This window comes from Caloenas nicobarica, chromosome 12 (assembly GCF_036013445.1).
Source record: "Caloenas nicobarica isolate bCalNic1 chromosome 12, bCalNic1.hap1, whole genome shotgun sequence".
NCBI classification, from domain to species: Eukaryota; Metazoa; Chordata; class Aves; order Columbiformes; family Columbidae; genus Caloenas; species Caloenas nicobarica.
This window is the reverse complement of record NC_088256.1, coordinates 19,075,257-19,089,619: the sequence shown is the minus strand read 5'-3', so window position 1 is coordinate 19,089,619 and position 14,363 is coordinate 19,075,257.

Here is a 14,363-nt window from a genome sequence, read left to right as displayed (position 1 = left end):
TGTCAAATGTCTTAGCTTTTTCCTCTAACTATTGTTTGTAATATTTTACATTAAATGTGTACCTTGGAAATCTCTTATAATCCTTATGCTGATATTATTTGATAGCATTCCTTAAAGAAAAGAAGGGGATAGCTGTGGAAGAGCGAAATATCCTCTCTCAAAACTTGCACAAAATGCCTGAAAGGAAACGTGCTGCACCTGCAGTTGTTCTGTCGTTAAATTCTGCTTCTCCCATATCAAAACGCTGGGAAATCAGATTCCACATTTGGTAAGAACAAACTAACAGTTGTAACAGCCCAGTGAAGAGACACTAAGAACAGTTCTCTCAATATGCAATTTTCTTGCATGTGTGTTACATCAACAGAGACTTTCATTAACAAGCCGCATCTCTGGTTTCAGAGCCATCCCTCGTATTCTTGACCCAATTGTTTTGTAAGAATGTCTATAAAGACTGTTTTACACTAATGTGCATCTGATATTTCTGAGGTAATTGCTCTAGCAAAAGCATTCTAACATATCTGAAGATTTCTTTTTTGGGAGTTAACTGTTTTTATGATATGGCAGCTAAGCAATAAAGATATCGTGGTGTCCATAACAATACTCGTTGGGCATCATCCCTTCGACAGTGGATTATGTGCTATAGCTGAAAGGAGTTACAAGCAAATGCATGAGACACTAGAGTTAGTGAAAGAAAATTCCAAATGCCCTCTGATACATGGGAAATTGCCAAAGCTGCATTCACTCATTCCTGATTTAATAGGTTAATTCCGTTTTGTTTGCTAACAAATGGGATTGGATATTCAAAGCACCAGCAGCAATTTTGACAACTATTAACTTTGCGGCTCTGAAATAATTGCAAAGGATCTAAGAATCGTGACCTGAGGATGTGTGTGTCTTTGCTTATTCACTTTCATATGAACAGTTGTTACTAACAACCATTTACTTTTAAATTAGCCTTACAGGGAATTTTACAGGGCATTTGCTGTGGGAAGATGTCATTACTACATTGGCTACACTTTCAGTTATTTAATTCCATGATGGAAGTTTCTTACTTTTGTTTGCATTTTGTTTCTATAGAGTACTTTGCCTTACACTAAGTGCACTTTGACTTGTATAAGCATAAAGTCTGAAAAAATAATATTGTTTGGCATATTTATTAATACCCTTTAAGTGCCTTTCCAGGAAATAGCTCACAACTAGTAAAGGTAACGAACTTGTTTTAGATGAGCAATGGCATTCCATTCAAAGCACTTACGTTTCAAATTCAAGTCTACATTACTTTTAAGAAACATAGCTGCATAGTGAGCACTTCAGAACTTGAGTTTGGTGCCTCATTGAGTTCATTTTACGTTAATTCAGAGTTTGGTAAACATACTTTATGATTTTGAAAAGTAATATATTACTACTTTTTATCCTTGGAAGACAACGCAATCTTTTTTTGCCTCAGTGTTGTCACTGATGTCGAACTTGAACTCGCCTAAACATTTTGTGAACTCCGTGATTTTTGTTGTTGCAGCTGAAACTTCCTTCGTTTCTCTTGTCAAATGTTTTGGCAGAGCAAACTTTACTGTTGGCTCTTGCTGCATGGTTGCCAAAATAACTACCTTGGCAGGTCTCTAGTCAAATAGCTGGGACACAATATTAATAGGCATTTATATCTTTACATTGCTGTTTATATCTTTACATTGTTTTATGCTGTAAATGAGAAACTGCTTCTTCTTCTTTTTATCGATGCTATGGCTTCTAAAACTTTCCGTTTTCATTTAGCCACTAACATACATAAGTTTAACAGATCCAAAGGGATTATAATAATGTTAAAATATTGCAAATCCTGTTTCCTTTGTGGGTCCTTCTTTCTCCTTGGGAATAATAAACCCATGAACATTTCTCTCTAAATAAACAAAAGTGCTGTAGATTGCCTGTACATTGCAAACTGCTGAGGTGGCACAAATCCTGTCAGATCAGTATGTTAAAAACCAGTTACCTTGGGCTGTGAAGTAAATTAATACTAGGGTATTAATATAAAAATCCATATTTTCTAAAGCCATGGAGCATTTGAAACTCCCTGAAACCTGAGAGGAATTTGGAAATCTCCAGTCATTTGAAAATCCATGCCGTTGTATTCAAGTATGTAAAAATATGGTTATAGGCCTGGGGTTGGACTGGGATAAGTATGAAGATTTGGAAAAGGTGGCTTAGTCAACTTTAATGCAATTTATAAGGAAGAGCTTGCTCATGTATTTATGAATTTCATCACATAAATACAATACTGCCCTTCTTTTCAGTATCTGTAAAGATACAAAGTGTGTCAGTTTGAGTAACACTCAGCACTGCTTAGTATCCTCGACAAACTTGTTTTATGGACATCTCTTTGGATATCGAAGCTGGAATAACGTACTGTTGTAAGAACACTGGAAACCCTCCACCTCTGCAGAGCAACCTTTTTCTTGTTTGCTCCTCATTAGTGTCAATAGGATCCAGCTAACCTACTGCCAGAAACTCCTTCGGTTCTCAGAATTTCTGCTAACTGAATGCTTGCCTTGGAGAACACAACTATTCTGCTCTTTTCATAAAATCTGGACTTATTTAGGCATTTATTTACAACATCACTTATTTTTAACAGTATAACTACTTGGAATTCACTTTGATATTAGTAGCTATCTGATTCTAAAATCAACTAATGTTGTTTACTGAGTATTCACTACAGTTACAACAAAATTAGATATACAGTGACTCTACTTAGTAAGAAATGATTCAAATTTAATGAAAGTGAACCATAAGCTAACTTTAATAAACTGCTGCATATTGCGTGTTGCTTTGCTTCATAAATAAATCCTTTTGCATTCATAATTGTAAGTGAACATTTTTGAAATACATATGTAGATAATTAACAATTAAAGATTTCTTTTTTCCCTTCTTCTCTTTAACAATATTTTAAATAAGAAGCCCTTAGCAAAAAGACATAAACATCAGTGCTCTAAGCCTGTAACAACTCACATGAACATTCAGTTTTATCCACTACGAAAAAACCATATGTCAAGATAAGAATTAAGTAATGGCATCATTGTGCCTTCCAGTGCCTGCCTCTTCCAGCCTGTGAAAAGGCCCCTACCAGAATTTAGGCCTGGCTGCCATTTCTTCTGTACGGAGCCTTTCTGAGCTGTCTTGTACACTGGCGAAATGCCAGTACTGTCATACTGTGGCCTTCTCCTTGCTGTAGAATTAGTTCCTTGGAGGATGTTCTTCCTTTCTTCTGTTTCTCACCATGTCTATACTCGTGAATAGGCCCATAACCCCATCTTAGGCTTTCAAGGTCATTTATATGACTTTAGTAGCTGTTCTACAAAATGGGTTAAAAATTCCCTCCCTTAAATTCTAGAGCTAAAAGGGTACATACAGCTAATATAACACCAGGGAAGTACCTATAGACAATAACATTGATTTGTTTAAGTTGCATAAATAAGATCACAGAGCCAATAGTAACAACCGAATAAGAAAACAAATGCTGTCACCGCTGTGTCCTGCCTTTGTGATTACAAAGCTTCGATCTCAATCTGAGCTGGTTAAAACTATTATTTTATCATTTCAGCTTGTGCAGTCTTTCTGTTGTAGAAGGTATATAAGGAAAGTGTTTGGGAGGTGAAGAGATTGAACTTGATTCCCCTCTTATTTATAGTCAGGTCCAACCTTTTAAATTTAATATGTGATCTGGCAATAAATTCAGTAAGAATTGCAGGGAATTTTACTTTCTTGTGGAGCAAAAACTGAGAGAAAGCCAACAGCTTCCCAGTGAACCAGTTGGCATCATTAGCACCTAATGTGCTTCTGACTATGGCTGGTGTCATGGTCCATACGTCTTTTCTTTCTTACACTTTGTGTTTCAGTGAATGACAGTTTGTTATCTTCTGCTCTCTGCATTTTTTTAGAATTAATAATACCTCCATGGAAGTCATATGACTAGTATACATCTGTCTGGAAAAAAGGTTAAAACATGTAATATAAAGATTAATGGCCCAATTACTTATGTCCTCTGTGAAACTGTTTAAGGAAGCTTAACAGGGAAATTAGTTTAATATCACAGAAATAGAACCAGAAGCATGAATCTCAGAGGTCTTACTTTTTAGCTAGCTGAGAAAGCATAACTGCATGGGTTAAAATCCTGCCATGATACGTAAAAATTGCAGACACTGCCTGACTAGGTAAGCTAGTCAGAAACCCACTCTGCTCAGAGGATTCATATCATCAGCCTTGTAGTGAAAGGTTTTTGCTCTATTCAGACCTGTTCGGCTTCTGAACCTTTATCTTCAGTATGAGCATGAAGAAGATTGATGCAAGTTCTTGCTGTATGTGTTGGTACATTTTACTGATAACAAACACGTTCAGAGTGTGCTAGACATTTATTACCATTACACATCCTTTTTATACATCTGTTGTCCTTTCTTTGTAAATGTCTTTTGCTTTCCTGATAATTAGGGTACCTATTCTCCTGTTGCAAATCTTCAAGTTGACTTAATTAAACTGAAGTACTACTATGCCTGTAATATTAGCCATTATTTTGTCTCCTCCATTGCCTTTTCTTCCTGCTAACTGTATTCTTTGCGTACAGTTAATATTTTTCTAGATTACTCGAGCAGTTACACTTTGTTGTGATACTGTTTGAGGGAAGGTTTTAGGTGAATTATTTAAGAAAATTTCACTTGTTTACCAACATGATTTGTAATGATGTTGCCTTTAACAAGGATCTTGCCTTTGCTACCTGAGAGTTGGTTTCGCTATGCTTTAGTTTAATCAATGAAAACTGTGGAATAACGGCAGAATGCCATATGTTATTTGAAAGCAAGTCCTGGGGTTTTTTTTTGTTAAGTAATCAGGTAAAGCAAATTTGGCTTCTACATTTTCCAGGAATAATATTTATGAAGTAGTATAAATAGTACCTATGAAATTAATTTTCCCTTGTTAGAGTCACATTTTTAGAGGAAGATTGTCAAATTGAATTTATATTCTGCCTGTAAATATTTTTAATCTGAAAAGCAACAATCAAGAATGTAATTCCACCATAGTCTAGAATAGGCGTCTCCCTCTATTTTTGCACAATTTACCTGAAAATGTTTTTTTTTTTGTTTTTTCTGGTTTTTTTTTTTCATTTTTCCAACATTATGTTCAGCTTGTTATTTTGCCTCAGACATGCAGGTTCTTCTCAGCAAAGCAAAGAAATTTTTAATAGATCGAAAAGCATCATAGTGAAATTAAAAGACTTGGAGAGGAGTTTTGAGAAAAGTAAAAAAAAAATAAAAGTGTTAAAAAGATGAATATGAAGGAAATAAGGAATATGATGACACATGTTCGCAATCAACTTGTGTCAAATTCTGCTGTGACTTTATCGCAGCAAAGAAAAATTGAATGACTTCCAAACATTCTCTTCTTCCTAGTGCTAAAATGAAATGACTTATGGTCAGCCTGCTGAAGGAACATGGCTTATGACTTAACCTTATCTGAGACCAGGGATAGCCTGTATTTTCCCTATTGTATCATTGCATTGTTTGACGTATGCATTTCAAGGAATTGGTGATCCGACTGGAATAGACTGTGCTATAAATGGACTGGAATATTTCAATTCAGTAGAAATATTATTTGCCTGTCCCTTTGACTCAATATAGAATGGTATTAAATTTCACTAAATCAGCATTTGTATGGAAACAAATGTCTTGCTTTATTCACCCAGACTGTACTAATTAACATCTGCTTAGATGTGAGAGTTTCACTTTTAAAATCCAAGCATGTGAAACTCCAGGTATTGATATTAAGACATACAGTCTTACATCATTGGCATGCAGGCTGGGCTCTCTAGCCTAAATATCTCACTATTGTGCTTACTGCAATATTTATTACTAAAACTTATGTGTAGTTGCTGCTGCATATTTGCACAGCTCCTGCATTCATTCTGGGAAGAAAATAAGTTCTAAAAGAAGACTGAAAGAAGTATGGAAAGGGAAGAGGCAGGGTGAGGTATCCATGGCTGTGCTAGTTTGCCTTCCTTTCAGTACCTCCTTTCTGAGATCACAGTTTTGCTAGTAGATAATAATTTTTCTATGAGACAGTTGTACCTAAAATCATTAGCTCCCAGCTGTTATTTCATATCCTTTTGCTGAGCAAGACAAGGAAAAAAAGAGATTTCTTCATGTACGTGGAAGTTTATTCTGCCTGCATAGGAATGCTTGACAATGTATATACATGCACTGTGAGACTTTGTGGTCCACCTGCGTTGAACATGGAGGCTCTAGACTAGTAGGACACGTGAGTGGATGCTTAATTGCACACAGCCGAGATATTCCTTGAGCTTTGAATTTATGGGTGTGAAAGCACATGTTCTACCACTTGAGCAAAAGGACAAACTTGATCGACTGTCACTAATAAGTCTATCTCTGAGAAAAGCCATATGCTAAAAGAAGAAACCTTCATAGAGATTAAATGGTAGAATCATAGAGTGGTTTGGGTTGGAAGGGATCTTAAAGATCATCTAGTTCCAATCCCCTGCCATGGGCAGGGGCACCTTCCACTAGGCCAGGTTGCTCAAAGTCCCATCCAACCTGACCTTGAACACTTCCAGGGGTCCATAAGCAGTGTTTGAAACACCATCTTTAAGTATGTGGATAAAACGTATCTCTATACTTGGAAGGGTTTTACAGTTGAATGCCAACTAATGAAGACTGTCCAAGATAGAAATATGTGGAAGGAAAAACATGAAGCTGACTTAACGTAAAAAATCCAGAAGTAATATGTGAGGGTTTGAGGAGAACTTAAAATGGGGTTTCCAGGCTGCTTTCCTTTTTGGTAATTGTTTTTCGTCTGGATAGGGTCGTTAAATATATATCAGGTGTTTTGCAAGTAGTATATTGTGACTTTGAATCCATTGGTTGAAGACTCAGCTTAAATCTGAAGCTTGTGGGGTTTCAGATGTCTCTGTTGGTTAGCAAGAAAAAAAGCAGATCCGAGAAAATACCGTGTACTTAACGAGATGTAGGCAAGTGCTATCCTGGGATGCGTTCTGAAAAGGTATTGTGATACAGATCTTACTCTTTGCTCCATCAGGCAAATTCTTAAACATCATTTTGCATCATAGTTCTGTCATCATTCACTTAAAAGCAGATCCTAATGAAATGCTGAAAGGAGCCGACTGTGGTCAGATTTTCATTTAGTCTGTTTCTTGATTGTGTTTTACATCAGTCTGTTATATCTTTCAAACACAATTTATCCCTTGTTTTTGTACTTAGTCAGGATTATTCTGTCATAATATCTAATGGAACGAGGTATGCTTTGGATTTACTTTTATGTAGAGAGAACAAATCTAAGGCTGACATTTTACCAAGACTAAAGTTGCACCCAGTAATGAAGCCAACTAAAATGTGAATCGGCTTCTGACTGATTTACACCTGCAACTCAATACTGTTTAATTAGAAGCATAAGTATCTGGAACTGCACCTGTGCCTGAAGTAAAGTTGCAGTTACGCGTTTGCCTGCAGAAGAGGACACAAACTGGAGAAATTACAGCGTTTTAGCTCCGAGGCATATACTGTGATGATATCTGGAGGACGTTTGAATTGCTTTCCCCAGTTCTCAAAGCAAAATATTTTACATTTATGAGCTTTGTCTTTTTCAGACTGGATTAAGATAATGCATGGTTACGTGTCCTTTAGAAAATCTGAATGATGTTTTGCCTTGTGTTCAGCAGGGTACGTAGCAGTGCCTGGTTTCCAGCTGGAGGTATGTGTTGTGTGTTCCCTTTCGCACATATCCAGCTTGCACAAACATAAAATCCGGATGGTTTACAGAAAATTAGATCACACCATCAATGCTCCTATCTGGCCTTATACTCCAGAATCTCTCCTTTTTCATGAGTATTTTGGGTCTGTCTTCTAGCTATTCTGTTGATGTTTTACCTTTTCCCAAATCTTGAGGCATAGTTATCAACTGACATTTTAAGCAAATTCTTTTCAAAGTCTTTTATCCATACAGAGAATACTTTAGCTATGATGTTAGCAGTAAAGAAAGAAACAACTCTTCCATAGAGACTAGAAAGAAAATGCTTAAATACCTGCTTAGCTTTGATGGTCACAAAGTAAAATATTTATACAATCATAAATTCCTTAAAATTAAGGTTTTGCTCAGAATAGCTGTTATGGCAAAAATCAAACTAATAAATATAGCTAATAAATATAGCTAATTTGATTGCAAAGAATAACTCAGAGTAAACTAAGTCTTGATTTTTTTTTTCTTTTTAATTGCAGAGGTAAACCCAAATTTAGCAAGCCGCTGATCTTTGAGATTCTTTTATAATGATCTGGAATCACTGACCATCTCTGCCTCTTTCTAACATAGAAAAGTGAAACTGCAGTTTAACAGTCTGCTTCTTAATGATTATTTTATTTCATTTCATTATTTTAGGATTTAAGGTTCCTTTTGCGTGTTGCTGTGTGTGGTTTTCAAAGCTACTTCAGAGTCTAAAAATTGGAGGCTTAGAGAGCTTTACGTGATTGAAAGTCTGCGATATGCTTATTTTGAAGTGGTTTGGAAAACAAATGGAAAATATACAGATACTGTGCAGGCTGAAAGGTACAACTGCAGAGGCTTTTTCTGTTGACTTTTCAGTCAGTGGCTCTGAGTAAGTGAATAACATGGCAAATGTTGATTCCATGGTGGCACTGTCTATACACTTCACAGTGCACTCAACAGGAATTTTTCATTTCATGCATCATTTATAATTTGCTGCAATCATTATGAGAAGTCTCTCTCACCCTCTCTCCCTATGTATCTGTGTGCATATATAAATACATATATATCTTTTTTAAGAGAAAGAGAATATGCCTTGTCAGCCCTCTCTAAGCTGTGAGTCTTTTCCTGTGTGTAAAATTCGATGGGATAAACTGTATCAATGCAAGTTTCTACATACACTTATCTCAGGAGGAGATGGGAAAGAACACTATGAGTTGATGTAATTTAGACATTTAATTATGGGATATGTTAGAGCATTTCAGTAACATCCCATCTGCTGCCCAAATGCATCCAGAATTAATTCAGACTTAAAAATGGAGAAGCCTTGAGAAAATTGAGATCATGAGGACTGACACTGTTAGCAAGGGTCTCCTTATCTCTAGAGCTTGTTATTGGGTTCTATTTCAGAAAGACTAACTAGATGATCCTTGGACATTAATGTTGCACAGAAGGTAGATGATAGCCTCTTTCTGATTATGCTTTAGTTTGTTTATTAAATCATTGAAGTTTCAAACTTGTTTGCTTTCCACTCAAATCATATGAGAAACTCTTGCTTTGATTTCTATTTTGTTGTGGCTGTTTCTGTAAGTCTTTAGGCATCTTTGTACGTTGCAGAAGATTTTGGCTGTCATCATTATTTGTCCACCTGGAAGGCAAATATGATAGAATTCTATATTCCTATGTAGGTTTCTCCACTGGAATGCAATTAATTTGGGAAGCTGAGTATTGATGAAAAATGTTGCTATACACTCATTTAGGCTTCCCAGAATGTTAACTGAAACAGCACAGAGTTTGTTCTTTCAAAATTTAATGAAGTCCTGAAGTTTTTGTTGCAAGCTGAAGTCCATTGCAATTTTTACCATGGATAAAAATGTACCACTTTTATTAAAGTGAAAATAGTTCTTCAGACTGACAAAAGCCAAGGTAAGAATTCTTGAGTTGCAAAACTAGATCTTGCCATGAAAACCAGGCATTTTTCAACTTGACAAATGCAAAAATAAATCTGAGTAAACAAGAGAAGATATTGACACAGGCAGGACTGATGGCATGAATGGCCAGGTTAAACAGACCCAATTATGTCTTTTTGACTTCATGTTATTCTTGAGGTTTGTTAAGACACTCAGGGGAGCCATAACAGGAGAATAAGACCATATTAGCTTCTCTTCTTGGTCTAATGGATTTTTTTTTTTTTTTTTTTTTTTTTTTTTTTTTTTTTTTTTAGGAAAAACCCTTCAGTTAGTATAGTAATTATTCCCTTTTTCCCTCCATTTACTAGTTTATATAGGAAAGGTCTTCTCAGGACTGGCTGCTTCATTCTCTGATTTTGTATTCGTCCTTTGTCAGATGTCTGTTTTGGTTTTGGCTGGCATAGAGTTAATCATCTTCCTAGTGGCTGGTACAGTTCCATGTTTTGGATTTAGTAGGAGAAGAATGTTGATAACATACTAATGACATTGATGTCTTAGTTGTTGCTAAGTGGTCATTATACTAACTCAAGGACTTTTCAGCATCCCACGCTCTGCTAGTGAGCAGATGCACAAGAAGCTGGGAGGGACCATAGTCAGGACAGCTGAACCAAGTTGGCCAAAGGGATATTCCATACCATATGATGTCATGCTCAGTATATTAACAGGAGGGAGTTGACCAGGGATCAAGGGTCACAGCTCAAGGACAGGTTGGGCATCAGTCAGTGGGTGGTGAGCAACTGCACTGTGCATCACTCGTTTTGTATATTCTGTTGTTATCATTATTATTTAACTTCCTTTGCCGTCCTATTAAACTGCCTTTATCTCAACCCACAAGTTTTACTTTGTTTTAGTTCTCTTCCCCATTCCACCAGGGCAGGGAGGAGGAGTAAGCGAGCTACTGTGTGGTGCTTAGTTGCCAGCTGAGGTTAAACCGCGACAGTGGCATATCAGTAAAACTGGATAGAAGCTGACCTGGGCACAGGTGATAGACCTGCCGTGGGAAGGTGCAGAAAGGTCTTAAAGGTGTCTCATTCTTGCCTGATCTGCTTTAGGTCCATTCCTCTGACATTGTGTAGGTTGAATTTTAACCCCTCCCCAGGTCCCAAAAGGGGCACTAGAGCTACAGATTGCCAACAAATAGGGGCATTATGTAGTTTCTTTCTTTCTTTACTGTTTTTTAGTGTACTGCTCTAAGAGAGTGAAACCAAGACAGTAACTTTTACTCATGCTACCTGTGTTTGGCTACCTCTTTTTTCTCTGCTTTCCTTATGTGAAGAAAAAGGAAAGGAGAGGTTATTCATTATTCCAGTGTGGAAAGGGCTGAAAACTTCCCTTTAATGGAAGAGAAAAAATGTTGACTATATACAGAAAAAGGCTTTGATGAGACAAAAAGAAAAAAAAAAGTCCTCAGGCATCTAATAAACCTATCTTGAAATAGGAAACTCCACAGGACACCGTAGCTCACAGAATCACCCTCTCTTCATCAAACCCTTCCTACCAGTGAAAATATTAAGGGAGTTCACATCTATAAGTACAGCTTCTCTGTGGGAAAACAAGCTTCCTTTTGCCAGTGGAAATATATAACCCCATGCTTACTCATCCCAAAATATTCTATTTTACTGCAGTTTTAATAGGACAGACAAAATGTGTAGACATGGCTTTTGTTGAATAACAAAAATAACCAGTTTAATCCATTCTGCTCTCAAAAGAAAGTGTACTGTAATCGATATTTCAGATGTTTCAAACTTAGAAGAGCTATAGTTCTTGTTTAGAAAACATGAGACACTACTGGAGAAATTAAATTAAATTGCTCAGCTATTTAGTTTTCTTATAATGGCAGCAGAACAAGTCAGGCTTTAAGAAGTTCTATAAAGAGCGCTATGTTTTTCCAGCACAATTATAATTAAGGTTGATGGATTGCCAGAGAGACAAAGAATTTTCTGTATAATTTTTAGAGTTTGGATAGAAACTAGAAGTCACTAAACCATCTAGTTGGAAGAACCGTTAACACAAAGCAGGACGAGCAGCACAAAAACAACTCTAGTTTTTTCCACTAAATCAAATCCTTCTTGACCTTTGGAAAAAAAATCTAACTAATTCTCTAAGAATTCTTTGTTTCTCTTCTCTGGACTTCTAATTGAGCCATTCATTTTCTTTAGCATGCCTGTGACCTCTGTGGTGTTCTTACATGCTTGGTTTAGCTAAGTTTGGAGTATTGCCTCTGTCATCGTAGGGCTTTTTCTGGCTGGCAAATGAAACCTACTGAGCTGTTGTCACGGCAGTGCTGGAGGAACGTGGCTTTGGAGAACTGGCAGTATAACTTCATCAATGCTCACTACCGTATAGTTACTGGAAATTTCCCTAGTCAAAGGGAATTTCCAAGTATGGTCCCTTCCCTATTGTCTCACAGTTGTAAAGGAAAATAAAGGAGCGAAAAGCATATGTTTCACAATGTTGCCTAAATGTAAAGGACAATTTTTATAGGTGCCCCAAATTTACTCAAGATCTGATGGATTTGGATGTATTCCATAAGACTCTCAAATATTCTCAGAAGATAAGTATTTGATCTTCTAAATAAAGACAACCTGCATGAGGCAGGAAAAATTCTCCATACATGCATGAGCACATACATATGTGTGTTTTCTGCATGAGATTTAGTTTGCTAGCCTATTTGGCTGGAATAAAACTACTCCTGCCTGTGTATTTTAGGTGTGTACATTTTAAAGCTTTTCGCTCTAGTTTCTGATAAGTCCTCAAGAGCAAATATACTGACATCTGTGATATTTGGCTCAGCTTGGAAGTTCTTCATTTTCGTGGGTCATTTTCAACTTGTTCTGAGGTAACTTGTGTTATCCATATATTCATGGCCAGTGTCACCCTTGAAGAAGACAACATTTTTTTCTCTTTGTAAAATAAAGTGTCCTTTTTTTCCCCTTCTTAATTTTGCAGTAGTAAAAATGGCATTGTATAAGGTTTTGGAGTTAGATTCATAAGAAGAGACATTTATGTAAGCTTGTCTGTAGCGTTAGTACAAGACTCTGGAGAGGAATATAAATCAAGTAAGTGTAAACATGCAGCATTTTAGTTTTTATGAATTATTCTATTTGTGCTGGGTTAGCTGAACTTGAAGTAATTTTCCATGCAGTTAGAATCTTTTCTTAGTAGCTAGCACAGTCTTTTGTTTTGGATTTAGTTTGGGAATAATGAGACAGTGCCTTGGGATAAAGTTAATGTTTTCTTCCAGTAGCTTACTAGTGTTTGGGATTTGGTATAAAAAGAATGTCAGAACTCACTGATATCTCGGCTTTTAACAATTGTTCATAAAATCAGAGAATATTTGGGGTTGTAAAGGACCTTCAAAGCTCATCTAGTCCAACGCCCCTGCAATAAGCAGGGACAACTTCATCCAGCTCAGGTTGCTCAGGTCCAGCCTGGCCTTGAATGTCTCCAGAGATGGGGCATCCACCACCTCTCTGGGCAACCTGTTCCAGTATTTTACCACCCTCATTATAAACTATTTCTTCCTCATGTCTAGCCTGAATCTCCCCTCTTTTGGTTTAAAATCATCAGCAGGTCCATGTGTTTCCTGTACTGAGGGCTCCAGAGCTGCAGTACTCCAGGTGGGGTCTCATCAAAGCAGAGTCTATTAAGACTGTTAAATTCTATTAAGCCTGTTTCCATTTCAGCCCATGAGTCTTTCCTCCTTCTTCCTTCCTTCCCCCCAGGGAAGGAAAGGCAAGAGAGAGTGGCTGTTCACTTTTTAGCTGCTGCCCAAGGCTAAACAGTAACACTATTCCATTGTGTTTAGCTTTTTTAGGAGTATTACAGATCAGAGAATCATAGAACTGCAAGACTAAAAGAATCTAAAAATTATATATCCCAGTGTACTGAGATAGAAATACCTCAAAGACATTTATTTTGTCTACTTAGCAAATACTAACTTAAGCCAGAAATTGCTGACTATGTAGAACTACTATGTATATTCGCCATTCTCGGACAAGTCAGTTCTGACTTCATAAGTATGCAGATACATGTATTGATCGTCATACTCCATAATTAAACGTGCTGAGAATGTAAAGAGCTACAGAGTGGGAAATTTTATTGAATATCTGGTGTGTGCACTATTACTATGTTTAGCCATGCAAGTGTTTTGTTTTATATGAGAGTGCTCTTCTATGTTGAAAAATTCATAAATCAAACTATGTGCATATTAGGCAAGTTTTAATAGAATTAAAATCAGTGCAGTACATCATCTCCAAGTTCCATCTGTGCCAATTCATCAAAACAACAATCTTGTTGTGTACTGCCCTAATAAATAATTATTTCTGCATCCAGTCTTCCTGAACGGCTTGTGAGGTTAGTTGCTGATTCATCGGTGCTAATGTTGAGGTAAACCTTTTGTGATCTTCAACAGAATTGTAGTTCATCTGGATGATTTTTTTTCTCTTTCACAAGAGCAGAATTTACATGTTTAGTTTCATTTATCATTGACGAAACAGAAAGTAATTACTTGTATGAACATCTTGTGAACAACTTGTATGGATAAATGTCACGGCATTCATCTGCAAACTCCTTTGTTTATTGTACATCTTTGATAGTAATTTTTGGAAGCATCTTGTAGTTCAA